Source organism: Octopus bimaculoides, chromosome 11 (genome assembly GCF_046866305.1).
Source record: "Octopus bimaculoides isolate indiv1 chromosome 11, ASM4686630v1, whole genome shotgun sequence".
Lineage (NCBI taxonomy): Eukaryota > Metazoa > Mollusca > Cephalopoda > Octopoda > Octopodidae > Octopus > Octopus bimaculoides.
Window position 1 is genome coordinate 1,516,360 of NC_142938.1, and position 19,773 is coordinate 1,536,132.

The window sequence follows — 19,773 nt, forward strand, 5'->3', positions numbered from 1 at the left end:
AATATATTATCAAAGATGAACATAATATTGAAGATAGAAGAGGCTGAATACATGAATATTAAAGCTACTATATCTAACAGGTGAATAGAGAGTCTCTTCAAACGTAGCAAGACGCTGAATCAAATATTTACCTGTATATGTTAGGTGTAAGATAAACATTAAATGTATTTCGCCGAAGAATCTGAGAGTAACAGTGTTTGTTTCAACTAGAGACAAACTTCATGTTGTAATCTATCCATCTGCAGCTTTCTTATCTTTATATACAAAGTATTTCATAGTCTTGAGTAACACAAAGGGTACAAAGGCATGTGATAATATTTGCTTCTAAGACACATTGCATGTGTGTGAGTGCGTGCGCGCGCGGGGGTTTCGTGCGCTTTTTTTTTTTATATTATGGAGAATTAGATAGAGAACAAAGAGGAAGAGATAAGAAGTGAAATACTGTTAAAAATATAGAGAGGAAGAGATAATGAGAGAGAGAGAGAGAGGAAGAGATAAAGAGAGAGAGAGAGAGAGAGAGAGAGAGAGAGAGAGATAAAAGAGAGGAAGAGAGATAAAAGAGAGGAAGAGATAGAGAAATATTCCAACGTTCTTTATATCGATGTAAATAAATACACAAATATAGAAAAAAGCAATATGACCCAGAATCAATATCTGATTGGTTTTCATGACCAATTCTAATATTTGTTTGATTTACAGCTCGGATGACTGGTGTGAATCTATCTATCTATCTATCAACCTGTCCATCTATCTATCTATTTATATCACAAATTACTATATAATATATATACTTTATATACATACATATTTACATACAAGCATATATACACTAGCACCCTTCGTCACTTAAGTGGCGATTGAACTTGTTGCCTTTCGGTTGTAAATTGCAAATAACCACATTGATACTTTATATATATATATATATATATATATATATATATATATATATATATATATATATATATATATATATATATATATATATATATATATATATATATATATATATATATGTGTGTGTGTGTGTGTTTATATATATGTACATGTATATATGTATATATATGTGTGTGTGTGTGTGTTTATATATATGTACATGTATATATGTATATATATGTGTGTGTGTGTGTTTATATATATGTACATGTATATATGTATATATATGTGTGTGTGTGTGTGTTTATATATATGTACATGTATATATGTATATATATGTGTGTGTGTGTGTGTTTATATATATGTACATGTATATATGTATATATATGTGTGTGTGTGTGTGTGTTTATATATATGTACATGTATATATGTATATACATGTATCCGTGTGTATGTGTATATATATGTACATGTATATATGCATTTATGGATATATATATATATATATATATTAACACCCGACGTAAATGTTGGCAGGTTGATTATTCTCTTGCCTTCTCTGTATACGATTTACATAGTGTACAGATAAGACAGCGGTTCTGAGAGAGAGAGAGAGAGAGAGAGGGGGGGATGAATTATAGAGGCAGAGTAGGAAGAGGAAAGTGAGCGAAATTTATAAGGCGCACTGTTTTCCTTTCTCAACATTGTGAAGTGGTTACTGCAGGAATAAGACATGTGTTATGGAAAAATAAATAAAAATAAAAATAAAACACAAATATGACTAAAAAAAAATATTTTGAAATGGCCAATTCATTTCAATTTCCTCATTTGTAAATGTTGCGCAAACTCGCAAGAAATGCTTTTTGTTTACATTTTGCAATGAGTTATCAATTTGCAAATTACTTCTACATCTTCTGTTGTATTATGTGCATAAAGGTGTGTGCATGTGTGTATGTTTATGTGCGTGTATATGTGCGTTTATGTATATATATACAGACCTAAATATAATACACACACACACACACACACACACGTGTACGTATGTATGTATATATGTATGTATATATATATATGCATACGTACATATATATGTACGTGCATATATATACACGTACATATACATATTTATATATACATATATATATACATACATACACATATATACATATGCACACAGATACATACACACGTGTATATATATATATATATATATATATATATATATATATATATATATATATATATATACACATGTTAGTATGTGACTATGCTTATATATACATAGCGGGAGAGATGGGAAGAGAGTGAGAGAGAATATTTGGGAACTTCCAGGATACAGACTCAACACGCAGAATAATATTCTTTGCAACTATTTTTTTTTGTCTCTTTTGATGTTTTATTCAGTTCTATTTTAAGGTAATAAATATTCATTTCATCATTTAGAATAAACACAAAGAAATTTGATAAAACCCGAGTTGTAATTGTTGTATTATATATATACATACCAACTTTCTCACCTATATATATATATATATATATATATATATATATATATATATGTATATAATGTCATCTTTCCAGATATTACCCATACTCGCAAAAGTATATTGACAAACTGCCCAAACACATAGTTCCAGGGTTCGGTCTCACTCCTAGGCACGTTGAGCAAGCTCCTGTTACTGTAGCTATGGTTAGACCAGAATGTTGTATGTGAATTTGGTAGACGGGAAATGAACGAAGCCATTATGTGTATACATACGGATGTCGATTCATTCGACTAAATCTCTCCGAGGCGGGACCCCGGTACAGCTACAGTCTAATGATTGACAGAAGCAAATGATAAGAGACAATTACTTTGCAGTGACGTTGCATGCACTGTTATGCAAATTAAACTGGTAAGTTCCGTGAGTTTTAGTCTCGACACATTATAAATGGCTATAAGCTACTAATACTTTGTTCATAAGAGATAGACTGTTGCGTCTCTGGTGAATAGCAGCTAATTTACATAAATATACATACATACATACATGCAAGCATAGTATTTTGTTTTTATCGTTATTTTTCTTCGTCTTGTCTCTGATAAACTGCAAATTGTTCCAAATCAAACAGACCTATGATAAAAGCTGTTTCAGCCGCCAGCAACCCGTTCTTGACACGATTCCGAGGACTAAATTATCAATTTAGCACTTCATTATTTAATATCCTATTCAGTAATTCGAGGGAGGACTGGCTACACTTTCTAGTTTTGAAATGGGTGCGTTAAGCAAGGCATTTCAGCAGCAGAAATAGAATGCGACGATTATGAGTGCATCGTTTTAGGATCACCGTATTAACTCTATATCGAGCGCAAGACTGGTATAGCGATAAAGATAAAAGAACAACAGCACCACCAACAACAAAAACAACAAATTGCTTACATCTTCGTAGGACATTATCTTCAGTTCATATCTTCTTGTGTTGGAATTGTTTTTGCTTCCAATTTCCGCCACAACAGGAACTTTGAACCATTGATTAAATTATTTGTCTTCAAGTAACTGTCAGAACGAATAATAATGTTCTAATATATTGGTTCTGAGTGATGGTGTGTTTTATTTGTTTTACAGAATTTGAATCGGGATTGGTGAACAATGGTTCCATTGTTTACAGGCTTCCAATAGGCCAAACATGGGGTCACTTGGTTCGTTGCATGTCACTTTTTTCGCTTATGTTTACAGTCGTCACTGCTAATATCGGTGAACATATACGCATATATATATACATATATAAACACACACACACACACATATAAATATGTATATACACATACAAAAAATACATATATAAACACACACACACACACACATATAAATATGTATATACACATACAAAAAATACATATATAAACACACACACATATAAATATGTATATACACATACAAAAAATACATATATGTATATATATATATATCTATATATATATATATATACACACACACACACACAGATACATATACACTCACAACTATCTATCTATCTATATATATATATATATATATATATATATATATATATATATATATATATATGCACTCATTAACCCATGCATAATTACATGTATATTGAAACATATACACATGTATGCATATTTGTACATATATGCATACATAATACTCAAAGTCACATATACAAGTTGGTGAAATGACAGGATCTTTAGTGTATCGGAAGTAAAGCGATGTAGTCCTAGGTGCGGCTCTCTGTGTCCTAAGTTCAAATCCTGCTGACGTCAAATTTAATTTTCAACTTCCCCACCACACCACCAGGATCAATATAACTAAGTTACAGTTAAATCCGCGGTTTCCCAGTAAAAATATTTCAGGCTTTCTGACTATTTTGGAAACCATTTTTTTCTAAATGTGATTTTGTTTTTGGCAAAAACGTATCAGTCTTTTTCCTTTCTTTCTTTTTGATTTTATATCTAATTTGCGATTGAATGACTTGGTAGAGATCATTGATTGATTGATGCGGTTCTTGCGTTTCGAGTTCAAATAATACCGGTTTCCATATTGTCTTCTATTCTTCTGGGGGGAATTTCCAGTCAAATGTGATCGGTGAAACGGTGGTTATTATTTTCTGAAATATTTTCAGTTTCAATGAAAATACTCTAACTTTTGTATTCGAGAACTATCTCCTCATTGTTTTCCACCAAGTTGGACACACATACACCCACACATTCATAAACACACACAAACAACACGCATATATTCACAGTCACATTCATAGTCCCACAAGTATCGGTTCAAATTTAGTTCTGCATTTATATCTACGATAGTCGTAATAAATATTCAATTTCGTTTTAAAGAAAGTGATAATCTCATTTAATTCCGACAGAATCCTATTTTCCATAAAAACAAAACTAAATGGTAGACATTACAATATCGAACTATTGGGATTCTTGCCTCTCTGTGGAAATGGCCACTTTCTGTAGTCAATTCTGCTTTAAAAAAATTAGTTTCCTTCATTGAAACATATTCTCACAAAATGGAAATGAAATTTCATAAGTAACACAGAGATAACACATTCAAATATATGATAACGCTAAACACACACACGTTATATCTCTCATCCGCATATATCTATATATACATATATATAGGCACAAACATATAACCACACGCTATCTCTCTTCTCTCCTTCACATATGTCATATCTGCATCGTTTGTATCCTCACACACACACACACATACTGACAATCGTGCACACATAAGTATACGAAGTGGGTTGCGAGCACTTTAGGTTGTACATTACATTAGGAATCTATCTAATGACATTTCTGTCACTTATTTGTCGATCTATATATGTGTGTGTATACTAATACAAATACATACATACGGAGACATCTGTATATTCATATAGATACATACATACATATATAGACAGATACAGAGATACAGATGGATAGATTAGAAAGCATTTCGCCTGGCGTGCTAACGTTTCTGCCAGCTCACCACCTTTCTTTAAATGAATATTACACAATGTTTGTCTAATTCTGATGTTCCTTCTCTTCAAATCTATTTGCTGAACACATTCCTCACTTAACCTTCAACTCTTTCATTCTTATTTTCATTTGTTTTCTGTCCCATTGTCTGCTTCTAGGAATATTGCTAGTAGATGCCATAATTACGCACATACGAGCAAAACTAAAGAAGGCGCCTCTGATTTGTTAATTTCAGAGGTGTACATCTCAAGCAGTTGATTTGATGTGGGACCGTGTGTGGAAACTATTGCAGCGCGGATGACAAATATTAGACGTTCAAAAAGCCCCAACACTTCACACTTATAGATGAATTATTTGACGTCAAAATTTTCATCGCATCAACTGCGTCCCCATCATTGATATAATTCCGCTACATCTATTGTGAATGAAATTCAACAAAAATCAAGTCAGTTGCAAAGGCAAGATGGTCATAATTAGAACGCTTATGATCATAGGTCTGCATAATTAAGGTTGAACTACGGTTAACAATCAATAACAAATAGCAACATATATTTGCTCTCTTTAGATTATCTTTTATTCTCATTTGAACATAACAGGCGCAGACTACAATCTTCGCTCTCACTTGGCCAAATATGATCAGAAATAAAGACATTGAGACTGAGAAGAGATAATCTCCTCGGCTCCACTTCATTATTCAATTCTGTATTCTTCAGTTTCTTTAATAAAGATAATCACTCTGATTCTGATAAATTACATCAACCGTGATTTATTGAGGTGATGTTGAGTGTGCGAACTAATGAAGTATATAAGTCTTTAACGACACGGTAGTCAGTTGTTTGTGTCGGTAACACTGCACACGTATAATGTCAAAAGCTTCCTCAGGGAAATTTCTAAATACTAACCTTTTAAAGATCATTCGGAAATTAGCATGGTATCTCTCTCTCTTTCCCTATCTATCTATCTATCTATCTATCTGTCTACTGGTCTTTCTCCCATACTTCTGTCTCTAATACTCTCATCAGTATGCACATACATACGCTTACACACATACCCATATGTATATATATTTGTGTGTGTGTGTGTATACATATGTATATATTTATATATATATAGTGTATGTATGTATATATATATATATATATATATATATATATATGTACTGAGATATGTATATATAGTGTATATATATGTATATTCTTTCGAACAACGAAAGACACACACACACACACACACATATATAGTATCTCACAGAAGTATATCAAACCGCTAAAAATTTCACTAAAATTGCCATTACTCTGATAATATCGAAGGAAAACAAACGAAATGTATACTGAATGAAATATATCGTACATGATGCAAACATTATACAAATTTGGAACACAAAACAATAAACATTTTCAAAGATATGAACAAAATATTAATTTTCAAACGCTACGAAAGTATGTACACCCTAAAGGAAATTTGCTATATTCAGTATTTTATCCATGGGGGGAGGTGAGGCGTGGGAGACCGGTCATAGGGGTCCTTTCTCCAGAACTGGTCAAGTATTGAGCGACGCGCTTATAGATTCCTCTCCCGGAAATTTGTTAGTTACGTACTAAACAACATTCGATGTGTATAATTTGCACTGCAGTGCAATATAAATCTACTCTTGTAACTGTCTCTGCATTGTGACAATTATAAACAAATGAACTTATTTCTCTAAAGTTTAACCAGAAGAACGAAGACAGACACTGACACCATTGATGAGATCATCCTGGTTTATATTCAATTGTCAACTGTGAATAAATCATTGGCAAGCTTCGGGATCAACTTCGTTTGGATGTTCTCAACAGTATTGAAAATCAGTGTCTTGCGACAAGTCTGTCCTTGTGTGGAGGAAGTAAATCAATAATATAAAGTAGAATATTAAATTACTGACATCTAATTGCTGTCTTATTACATTAGTAATATTTATTACGATTCGTTTGGCGTTCCATTGGTGAAGATTCTGCAGCTGGTGTAATATAGCAGAGGTTAAGAATTGTCGAACTGGACATATTTCCCAGGAGTGCTTCTCAATTGCATTCAAGATTACGAGGTTATATTATGGCAACACAACACACTTTTTCAATGCTTCTAAGGTTAATCACTGCGCATTACTAAATACTAGACACGTATATATATACACACATATATATACACATATATATACACACACATATATACACACATATATACATACATATTCAGTTCACTTTTCATCCAAAATTTGAAGATATATATATATATATTTGGGAGAATATACAAATAATAACAACAGACGAGGACAGGTGGTGTAAATAACAAAAGGATATATTAGTATGACGCTCGGGAATACGGAAAGTCTTTGACGTTTCGAGCTACGCTCTTCAACAGAAAGAATACGGAGACAAGGAGAAAAACACGGAGAAAAAAATTTGAATAGTGTTCAGTCAACGTCGCTCAATATATATATATGTATATATATATATATATTGTCAACCACAATCAAACCTATTTCTCTCAGTATAGGCATCAGGAAACTACTCTGTATGACTCAATTTGTTGTTATTTTCTCATTTTTACAAAGCTGTTACTTTCTAAGATTAATTCTTTAACTTTTTGTTGGGCCATTTCAACTGCTATGTCCCAGTTTCATTTGTTCTCCGATGTCAAGTGGTACTTTCTCTATATGTATACCTTCTTTTTAGCTCTAAGCCTGAATGTTGTGGATTGTATACTTCGTGCAGCTACCGGTCACTTTCGTATTATTCCAACCGCATCTCATTTGCTACTTGTGGTGGCTTCAGTTCTGCTTGGTGATTAGTGATCGGAAATTTTTGGATGAAAGGTAGATCGAACCATATCATGCTTTTTTTTTTTGTGGGTATTGGTTAAGTAATCAAAACATTTTCGTTCTTTTTCCTGGATGAATTATTGTAAAATAGGAGTTTTCCCTGTGAATTATTATACTTATTTGTTAATCTCTGGCAAACGCGTTCCTTTTTAGCGCTCATTATTTATAATTGGTGATACATTAAAGGCAGATAGAATTCTACAATGTTGATGTCCGTATTTTTAATCATTATATTTTCGAAGCAGGCGATGACTGAGGGCTGTTGATCCTTCTTACTAGTTTTGTTGCATGCCTAGTTTTGCAGTTCGATAACTTCTATGATTTTCCTATTCGCTAATTCTAATTATATATTCGCAGATTGATCAATATGAATTCGACTTTTGCTAAGGAATTGGTTGAGTGAACATTTAGTGTGAGGTATGATTGCATCTTACCATCCATTCTCTTCTGTATCCGTAAACTAGTGGCCATCTCTTTCATTGATTTGGTCGGATATGATGCGCTTTACTTCTTGAAATTGTTCTTTAAAGTTGTTCGCAAGATTTTGGAAGGTGTCTTTCTTGCATACAACTATTTTAGCTGTGTTTCTGAAAAGTAATTTGATGATCGAGGTTGAATCTAACGAATCTATTATGACAAAAAGATTTGCGTTCAATAGTTTTGAATTTTTCTACGTCTTATATTATTTTGGTTAATTGTTTCTTCGAAAGCAAACTGTTCTTATGTGTTTGTGTGGTCGTTGATTTTCTTTTCGCGACATTCTTTTACATATCTATTACTTTTTCAATACATTACAAGTATCGTTTCCTTACTGGGATTAGGATGTCTTTCTTGATTTCGCCCCATCCCGTGCTCAGACTGCAGAAACATTCCATATTCAAATTACTTCTCGGTTGGTAAATACCGCTGGATCTCATGGCGATTGTTTGTACATTTAAATGTTGTAGTTTATTGACAAAACTGGAATAGACTATCCAATGTATGTTGTACATTACATTGCATTTTCAATTTCTTTTTCTTTTTTCGTGGCTCAATTTTGACGTCATTGATATCGTCAGTTGGGAGTATTTGTATTAATGTTGTATATATATATTGGAGAGAAATCATTCTTCTGTGAGTGGCTATCGTTTGTATTAATGGAGACCACTGTAAACAGATTACGGACACAGAAACAAACCAGTGAAAAAAATAGAACAATCAACGAATTGACAAATCAAACAATGACAACCATATATTAGGAAATGTCTTAATAAAATAGCATTAGAAATCAGTCAGGAAAACGGTAACCAAAGACAAAAGACTGAACTCGCTTCAATGTTTGTAAAACCTGCTCAAATCCTGAAGTAAGATGATTGCCATGGCGTGAAACTCACTCATTTTAAATAAGCAAACTATTCTACCCATTGTGTCAAATATTTTAGTTTACTTGACAAACGGGCAACATGTAAACCTCTCCGCACACATACGCGGGTATATATCTTTTCCTTTGATTATATTAACGTTAGTAATTCGGCTATGTCCATGTCGCTGCACCGTTTATGATGCACACATAGACATATACTTACACACACACACAACGAGTATGTATGTGTATATATAAACATGTATCTATAAGAGAAAGAAAGCTCAAAGCTTTTGAGCTTGAATGGATAAAGAGATGAACACGTATAGACTTCTGACTTCAAGTGGGTTACATTAAAGGCATCCGGGAACCAGATGGCGATGTTATACGAGACGATAGACTAAGTCTATTCGAATATGCTTTTACAATAACATTAATATATTTAAGATAATGCGATAATAAATGGATTTTATGAGTAAAGCAGTTGGGTTAGTATAAGCTTTAAGGTTTTAAATTCGACCAATATATTTCATTCAGGGTACGTAGCGTGGGAAGAATGTAAGGGTTAAGATCAATAATAGAAACTACAGAACGTTTTATAAATGTGGATTATTTGATTAGATTTCAACACTTTCATTTCTTGAACTAATTTTTCTGATTTGGTGACTTTCATTTTGTTTGTTGTTTTTCAGCTGAATATAATCTCCTTTTTATTTATGGTAACCTTATTTGGGTTTACAACAAAGGGAAATCAATTGGTAATATGCCACCATGATCATCATCACCATCATCATCAAATATTTAACAACTACTGAACCAAAAATAATGTGTGCGTGCGTATATGTGAGGAAGTGTGTATGTCTATATATATATATATATATATATATCAATAATAAGAATTACGAAGTAGCATTACCATTACCTTTAATTCCTTTTTATGTATATACTAGCTGGCACCGTGCCGTCAAAAATGACAGCTAATTGTAGTATTTTATAAATAAATATGGATGATAAATCAAATTAATACACTTGTCAATATTCACATACACATACTTCCCTTGTACACGCCCCTCTTCCTTTCTAATTCATATGTTGTGACGGAGAAAAACACAAGAGTATTATTATAGTAGAAATACAACTTCAAATAGCCCTACACATGTAGAGAGAGAGAAATGTGTGAGGGTGTGATTGCGCTATTTAATCATTTCTACAAAATCATAAAATAAATTACATTATAATTACAAATATATTTTAAGGAAATAAATGGAAAATTGTCAAATAATTTCCTAATACAAGATATATTCCTTTCCTTATTTTAGAATTCTTCCAGAAGCAGAAATGTGATTAGTTTATTTTATTCATTTATTTTATTTTATTTTTTGTCGTGAATTTTCCCTGTAAAAGTACAAAATACCTTTTTTCTTTTTTGAGGAATAATCAGACAGGAAATATTCTATTCCTGAAACTCTACAGAAAAATCCTAACAGCAATTAATCTCACGAATTCAAAAAGCTCGGTAGAATTACCATTATGCTTTATTTTGCAATACTTTCGTTGTGTTGAGTGAAAAAGGAATTAGAGGGGAATTAATGAAACTGATTTTAAGGCTGCAGTTTTGCACTTTTATCTGCTTCGAATTATTCAATCAACGTTTTGAATCACATGAAAAATAAATTGTCAGTTAGTATCTCTTAATTAAAATGATGCCCAGCATCGTCACTGGAATACAAATGGTATTATTGTAGTTGTGGTGGTTGGTATTATAATTCAGCACCTGCTGAAGCCTGATTCCGTAAATCTATTATCAAAGGTATTCCCATCCTCGTCTCTTGATATATTTAGAAATACTATAGTTTGCACTGTGTCAGTAGCGTGTTGGTAAGGGGGGAAATTGTAGGATCCTATTTGTTATTTTAAAGAGCTTAGCAGACCACCTACATACCCCGCTCATGGAATCGCAAATAATTCGACGGGTATTTATCGGAAACTTAATGTAGACGTAACTAATTAGTTATTATACTAAATAGTTCTAGTACATTAATTACTTGATTACAGTACAATAACTAATTATCATTACTAGTAATTAATACAATACAATTAATTGGCTATTTATCGAACTCAATTCGTGAATGTTCAATTCTGACTCCGCTGGAAGGATGACATACAACGTTGTTGCCGGAGGTAAGGATGTTAACAAGTAAAATGATATCGAATTTTGGCTCAACTTCTGCAAATTAGAGAAGGAGAAAGCAAAGCGCTCGACTGGTAACAACAACAACAAACAAAGAACACAGATAATAATAATAATAATTCTTTATACGATTGGCACAAGGCCTGAAATTTGAAGAAGGTTGATATTTGATTACATCAACCCCAGTGCATAACAAGTACTTATTTCATCGACCCTGAAAGGAATAATAATAATCCTTTCTGTTATAGGCACAAGGCTTGAACTTTTGGGAGCAGCGACACCACTATTTCGCTGGTACTTAATTTATCGACCCCAGCGGATTTTGAACTCAGAATGTCAAAGCGGAGGAAATGCAGCTAAGCATTTTGCCAGACGTGCTAATGATTCTCCCAGCTCGATTCTGTCATAATAATAGGTTCTAGTGTACCCATATTGATGGGTAACGCGTTATTTTTAGTCGATTGAACCAAGTTTCTAATCGGTATCTTTTGTTTTACTGGACTTGGGACCCAAATTAAAGCCGTCTTCGTTGGTCGAGTGCCGAACTTAACAAGCAAGACTAAGGGAATAAATACCTCTTGGTTCTTACTCCGTCAATCTACCGCCTGTGTCAGTCCATTTTCGCACAGGAATGACAATGGTGATGGTATTTGCAATTGCTTTTAATAGCAATTCAAATCGAATTATTATCTTTGGAAATATTCCAATTTAAATTTGTCCATTATATTCAGTTAATTTGTTCAGTGTAAAGTTATAGATTTTTTTTCAGTTTCAAAGTAATTTGCTACACTATTGAGTTAACGGATTATTATTTTAATTATGTCAGATAAAAATATAAATAGTTCCATGTATATGGAAGGTGGAGAACTGGGTTTTGTTTATATTATTATAAAATAAAGTTCAATAAACAATAGATTTTAATGACTAAGAGTATGAAGGGGAGAGGGAGAGAAAAAAGAGGCGGTGTAATTGGCAATTTTTCTATATAATTATTGTGTGTGTGGGGGGTGGTGAAGGTGTGTATTCGTGGCACTCCGTCGGTTACGACGACGAGGGTCCCAGCTGATATGATCAACGGAACAGCCTGCTCGTGAAATTAACATGCAAGTGGCTGAGCACTCCACAGACACGTGTACACTTACTTAACGTAGTTCTCGGAGAGATTCAGCGTGACACAGGGTGTGTCAAGGCTGGCCCTTTTGAATACAGGTACAACAGATACAGGAAGAAAGAGTGTGAGAAAGTTGAGGTGAAAGAGTACAGAAGGGTTCGCCACCACCTCCTGCCGGAGCCTCGTGGAACTCTAGGTATTTTCGCTTAATAAGCACTCACAACGCCTGGTCTGGGAATCGAAACCGTGATCCTACGGCCGCGAGTCCGCTGCCCTAACCACTGGGTCATTGCGCCTCAACTAGATGTGTATTATTCCTAAGCAGTTCGCTTCGCGACTATGTTGACTGGATTCGATCCCACTACAGCTAAGCGAGAGACCTACAAAACCCCTTGTAACACCAAACATGAACTGAAGGTAAGGATTATGGCAGCATTCACCAACCTAAATAAGGAGTCCGTTGAGAAGAGTTACAGGAGATTCCGAAGTGGTCTGGAGGCCGTAGTTGAAGCGAATCGCGAATAAATTTCCTCTTCAATATTTCAAGATGGTTTTTATGTAATTTCGGTAACTAAATCTGTTAATGAGATAGAAGTGTTATTTTCGAAATAATGCATTTCTAAATCTCTCAGAGATAAATATACAATAGCAGCACGATAAAGTGATGTTTTGTTGCTAACTTAATGTGGCAGTCCCATGAAAGGGAAGACTGCTACTGTTATTTAGCCCCAGGAAACATCGTTTCCACTTGGCTATGTGACACAAACGTTCTGTGTCCTTAACTTTTCAAACAGGGAGGATAATCACCTCCACCCAGCAAAGCCAGCATCCAGAGACTAGTTTCAGAGTTATTACTCTTCATCAGTCTGGAGTAGCTTGGCTTGCTAGCTGTCGATGTTTATTCGCCTTTGAAAAGTTATAGAATTTCAAGTGAAATAAATTCACTGATCTACAAAATTAGAAATACTGCATTTCTAAATGTCTCAGAGAGACTTGCGTAATTTAGACATATTCTTTTCTACTCTCGGTAAAAAGGCCCGAAATTCTGTGGGGGGAGAGCCAGTCGATTACATCGACCCCAGTACGCAACTCGCACTTAATTTATCGACCCCAAAAGGATGAAAGGCAAAGTTGAACTCGGAACGTAAAGACAGATGAAATACCGCTAGGTATTTCGCCCAGTGTACTTACAATTCTGCCAGCTCACCGCCTTTAGACGGCAATATATTCACCACGCCCTGAATATATATATGTATGTATATGCGTGTAGTAGTAGTAGTAGTAGTAGTAACAACAACAATAATAATAGATTACACGAAAGACATGAAAGAGTTATTCCTGTGTTTATATCGAGGTACAGGAAGTCTTCAAATTTTCCAACGAAAAAAGTGGAATGGAATGACATGAAGCGAAATAAAATAAAGTAAAATATCAGACGTTTTTGCATTTCACAATTTTTCGTCTCCTGCTTCAGGATGCTTCAATTTCTTTTTTTTTTTACTTTATTTCATTCCGTTTCATTTCATATCCTTGGAGAATTTTTCGAATGAGATAGCAATTTAACCGAATCGCCTGTTTAATTCTGCTCTTGAATATATATTGAATATATACATATATATATGTATGTACGCATGTATCTATCCATCTATATATATGTGTATGTATGTATATTTGAAAGCATTCCCAACGATGGTATAAAAACAAGTTTATAACAATCTAAAACAAGTTACATATTGGCGTGCGTATGTGTGCGCTTATGCTTGTGTGTGTGTATATATATTACTGATAATGTCTTGGAATTTTCGCTAGTTGCCTGAATTATTGAAACTGTAATATGTGAGATGAGTGTGTGTCACGGGGGGGGGATCACATCGGATTGGATTGTCATTCTTCCCGTTGAAGAAGCTAGTTATACTAGTTACAATGGGAGGGGCTAATCTTAAAGAAATTAATAATAATCATGATTAATTAGTAAGTATTTAGCTATTTAAATGATATAGCTTGTGGTATTTACTGACGTCCGTTCACAAATTTCGGTGGGACCGATTTTGCGTTTCATTCTTCGACGATTGATGGAGTAAGAAAAATATGAGACACGAGTGAAGATTTATATATTGGAAACTATTCTGCGTCCCCACGCGATTCAAGAATTATCTCCGGCGTACAAGTATTTCTTTATATATCACAACATACTGAACTAGAGGGAGAAAGAGAAAGAGAGAGAGAAAGAGAGGGAGGGAGGGAGAAGAAGAGAGAAACGGACAGCCTCAGACAGACTGAAAGTGAAAGTGAAATGTGCAAACGGCATAGAATATGTACTTGGATCGATTCATTCGACTAAAACCATTCTTCAAGGCGGTGCCCAAGCGTTATCGCTGTTTAATGATTGAAACAAGTATAAGCTAGAATGATGTGTGTGTGTTGTGTGTGTGCGTATATATTTTGTTTTCTTAGGAAAAACATTACACCAATAATAATCATAATAATTTTATTTTATTTATTTGTTTCAGTCATTTGACTGCGGCTATGCTGGAGCATCGCCTTTAGTCGAGCAAATCGATCCCATGACTTATTCTTTGTAAACCTAGTACTTATTCTATCGGTCCTTTTGCCGAACCGCTAAGTTACGGGGACGTAAACACACCAGCAGTGGTTGTCAAACAATGTTAGGCGCACAAACATATATATATATATATATATATATATACACACACACACACACAACGGACTTCTTTCAGTTTCCGTCTACCAAATCTACGCACAAGGCTTTGGTCGGCCCGAGACTACAGAAGAAGACATTTGCCCAAGGTGCCACGCAGTGGGACCGAACTAGGAAGTTGGTAAGCAAGCTACTTACCACACAGCCACTCCTTTCTAATGATTGAAACAAATAAAAGGTAGAATGATATGTATGTATGTGTGTGTGTGTTGCCTGAAATATTGGGGGACGGGACTAATCGATTACATCGACACCACTACTCAACTGGTACTTGTCTTATCGAACCCCAAAGCATTAAAGGCAAAGTCAACCACGGCAGAATTCGAACTCAGAACGTAAGGACGGACGAAATGATAAGAATACACAAAGCTATTTCGTTGTTGCTCGCAGCCCTTTCGGGGACCCGCGATTGCCAGAGGAGAGCCCTTGGAACGAGTTGGTGATCACGTGTCGCTGAAAAAGCAACGAAAGAACTTTGACGGACAAACAACTGGTTGATTGTTTAACCAACAAGTTACACAAACGATCGATTACTCAGTTGATTCGATATTTAACCAATTGATTAATGATAAAACAGAAGTGGAATTGAACCTGTTCGTATGTAATCATTATTGACGTAACGACTCTCCCAAGACACAACAAAATTTGTTTCACATCACAAATCTTACAGTCCAAATAAAAAAACGAAATATACATACATATATATATATATATAGAGAGAGAGAGAGAGAGAGAAAAATAGAGAGAGAGAGAGAGAGAAAAATAGAGAGAGAGAGAGAGAGAAAAATAGAGAGAGAGAGAGAGAGAGAAAAATAGAGAGAGAGAGAGAGAAATAGAGAGAGATAGAGAGAGAAATAGAGAGAGAGAGAGAGAGAGAGAGAGAGAGAGAGAAATAGAGAGAGAGAGAGAAATAGAGAGAGAGAGAGAAATAGAGAGAGAGAGAGAGATAGAGAGAGAGAGAGAAATAGAGAGAGAGAGAGAGAGAGAGAGAGAGAGAGAAATAGAGAGAGAGAAATAGAGAAATAAATATGAAAATCTTTAGATTTTGGTTTAATTAAAATCCTTGGAGGAGAAAAACTCGATTGAAACTTAGCCACGATGCTGAATTCAATTGGTTAATCATTAATTAACTCGATTTACGCCTATAAGATTGATATACAAACATAAATATATACTTGTATAGACACATGCACATACACACACATAAGTTTATCGGTATGTATTTAAATGGGTTTTTTTTTCCCTGAGTGCCATATGGGTTTTAATAATATACATTGATTTTTTAATTATTCACATTTTTATTGAAAACTAATTATTTACTAATTTTTGAAAACTATATTTTCCTGCTATGGCATCGGGAAAATTATTCAAAAGATAGTTCGATTTTTTTTGGATGGGTGAGGTCAATGTATAATTATCTTTTCAATGTAAAATAATTAGGATTGGTTTTAAATTTTGTATATCAGCAACATTTAGTTATTATTTCAAAAGTGGCGAAATATTTAATCAAATTTACTTTGAAGAATTCATTTGTTCCGAAAAATGATTTTAAATTTTAGAACATTTATCGAGAATTTTGGTGAGTGAGTGAGTGCGAGAAAGAATATTTAGCTATTGAATTGACACCAGCCGCTGATTGATAATTATTTTATCGATTTCATTAATGGAGGTATGGACTGCAACGTCGTTTTCGGTAGATTTGAGGACCTGTCAGTGAAGTGAGAACGAAAGCCAAGCCGTTATATTTCAAATATTATCAGAAACAATAATAATAATGGTGTCAAACTGCGGCCCAGAGCCAGCAGTTCATGAAAGGAGGGAAATTTGATTGCATCGACCCCTAGTGCGTGACTGATACTTATTTTATCGACCCCACCCCAAAGGATGAAAGGCAATGTCGACGTTGGGAGAGATTGAACTTAGAAGGTAAAACCGGTAGAAATGCTGTGAATCACTTCGTCCGGCATGCTAACATTTCAGCCAGCTCACCACCTGAGTGATAATAATGATATCATCATATATATATATATATATATATATATATTGCCTAAATAATAAGCATAATTATAATTTCTCTACTGGTCACAAGGCACTATACTCAAGATACGCACGTGATACAGCAATGGGTTACGAATGCTGTCGAGAATGTGAGCACACACACACACACACACATCTCTACATACATACAGCTGCAAAAAACAAGTGTAAGCACATACACACACTGACACACAAACAAACATTATAAATGCCCTCAGATTGTCACATTTGGGGAGAAATGTAAATGAATTCTGTGTAAATGGGGAATTACTTAAAGTTAAGACAAAACATAGACATCAAGCGGGAGGAAGTGATGACAGCTGTACAACCGTTAGTGACCGTGAAAGGCTGTTTGTGAAGAAATGAATTAAGGATGTGGAATGTTTTATGCACGAAAAGCTGAAAGAATAATAGATTTGATTATAAAAGTGGGCGTCCGGAGAAATAGAGCATCGTTTGCGAAGTGGGAAGATGATCGGCTTAAATTCTCTGCGAATGCTGTTCGGAATCATTTCTCAATAGATGTTGAATAATGGGTTTTAGGAGAAACGATATGGTTGCTCTTTGTGGGATTATTATTTCCCAAATAGCGTTTAAGTCCAGAAGGAATGCATCATTTATGATAAGGTTTATTTGAATTATCCTGTATTGAACAAATATATGAAACCAAAGAATATTGTTTGACCCTGGTTTAAAAAAAACTCTGATGGCAAACCGACTTCAGTTTTTGAGTTGCCATTGGTACTTACTAAAGATTAGTACAAAACACCCTCAGTCCATGCATCTTGATTTTAGAGTTTAGTAGTTCTTATGATTAGGGTTTTATATATATATATATATATATATATATATGTATCCTGTATCTACCACTTGTTTCAGTCATTGGACTGCGGTCATGGTGGGGCGTCGTCTGTAAGATTCATTTTTTTTTGTCGTTTGAATCGGCCCAGTTACTTTTTAATAATGGTATTTATTCTATTGGTCTCTCTTTCCGAACTACTAGGTCACGGGCACGTAAACACTAATACTAGTTATCAAGTGCTGGTGGTGGACAAACACAGACACAAAAAACCTACCCCATGTTTGTGTGTGCATGTATATGTGTGTGAGCGTGTGTGCATATGTTATTGACTGAAATTAAACTCTGAATATTTTACTGCTATAAAAAATGTGGCAAGCATTTCCATCTCCCAGTGCTTCTTTCACAGATACTTCGTCAGTCATAAAGTCCCACGCAGTTATGTTATTCTGCCAGTGTGTAATATAGCAAAGCATTTCGCTTCAATTCATGACTGCAGTTAACCACAAAGATATGCATAATTATATATATATATATATATATATATATATATATATATATATATATAAATGCTTGTTTAGCTATGTGTGATTCTAATCGTTTCAACACTAAATACGACTCCACCAAAGTATATTTTGTATACAAGTTATTACGCAAGAACTGAAATTTCTGCTTCTCTGTTACTTAATATGTTTATGAGCCATGCCGTGAGATTCTTTGGCCCATCCTAAGGCAGTGCCTTCTCAACCGTGTGTACTTAGGTTGAGCTAATTATTTTTCATGTGTTCTTTTTTAAGTAAATTGTATCTCACTGAAATTGTGCTTTGTATATTTATTCGGCTTAAATCAATTTTTAATACGCTCTTTACCACCTCCTTATTTTATATATCATTGTCTTGTTTATCCCCAGATAAACAAGTATTTACAAGTATTTACAGCCTTCATTCGGACCTTTGTCATCAGTAACTTCCTCACCCACCTCATATACTTCTCAATTTTTTTTCTTTCATTTCTATAGATAGTATTCTGTCAATTTTTAATACTCCGAGACAAACTTCTTCCTTAAATTACAGTTACCCTCCTTATAAGTTCCTTATATTTATTTAATTTTGCAAATAATTTTCCAGAAACGTTGAATTCTGCTGGGATTGACATATCTGTGGTCAGACATACTAAAATCTCAAAGAACGGTGATGCTTTTAGTTTCTACTGTTTAGCAGGTTCATGAGCAGCAGCAGCAGTAGTATCATCATTATCTTCATTATGGACATCTTAGTTTTAACAGTTCATACTCCACCGCCAGGGGCGCCCGCCTCTCTCTTCCTGAAGTATATGAAGCATCACCTTTCACACGTGTGGGAAGGTGCTTG

The 19,773-nt window shown here is 34.2% G+C and overlaps 1 protein-coding gene and 1 long non-coding RNA gene across 2 annotated transcripts in view; one reads left to right on the forward strand and one right to left on the reverse strand.

The window, feature by feature from the left end:
• Positions 1-19,773, forward strand: part of LOC106876555 (cholecystokinin receptor type A) — a 150,474-nt gene that overhangs the window by 7,605 nt on the left and 123,096 nt on the right. The window lies entirely within an intron of this gene.
• The window catches only part of LOC149133153 (uncharacterized), a 147,333-nt gene continuing 135,309 nt past the window's right edge, over positions 7,750-19,773 (reverse strand). Inside the window, exon 3 of the long non-coding RNA XR_016243538.1 lies at positions 7,750-9,350. This is a non-coding gene — a long non-coding RNA (uncharacterized LOC149133153). The remainder of the gene's footprint in view (positions 9,351-19,773) is intronic.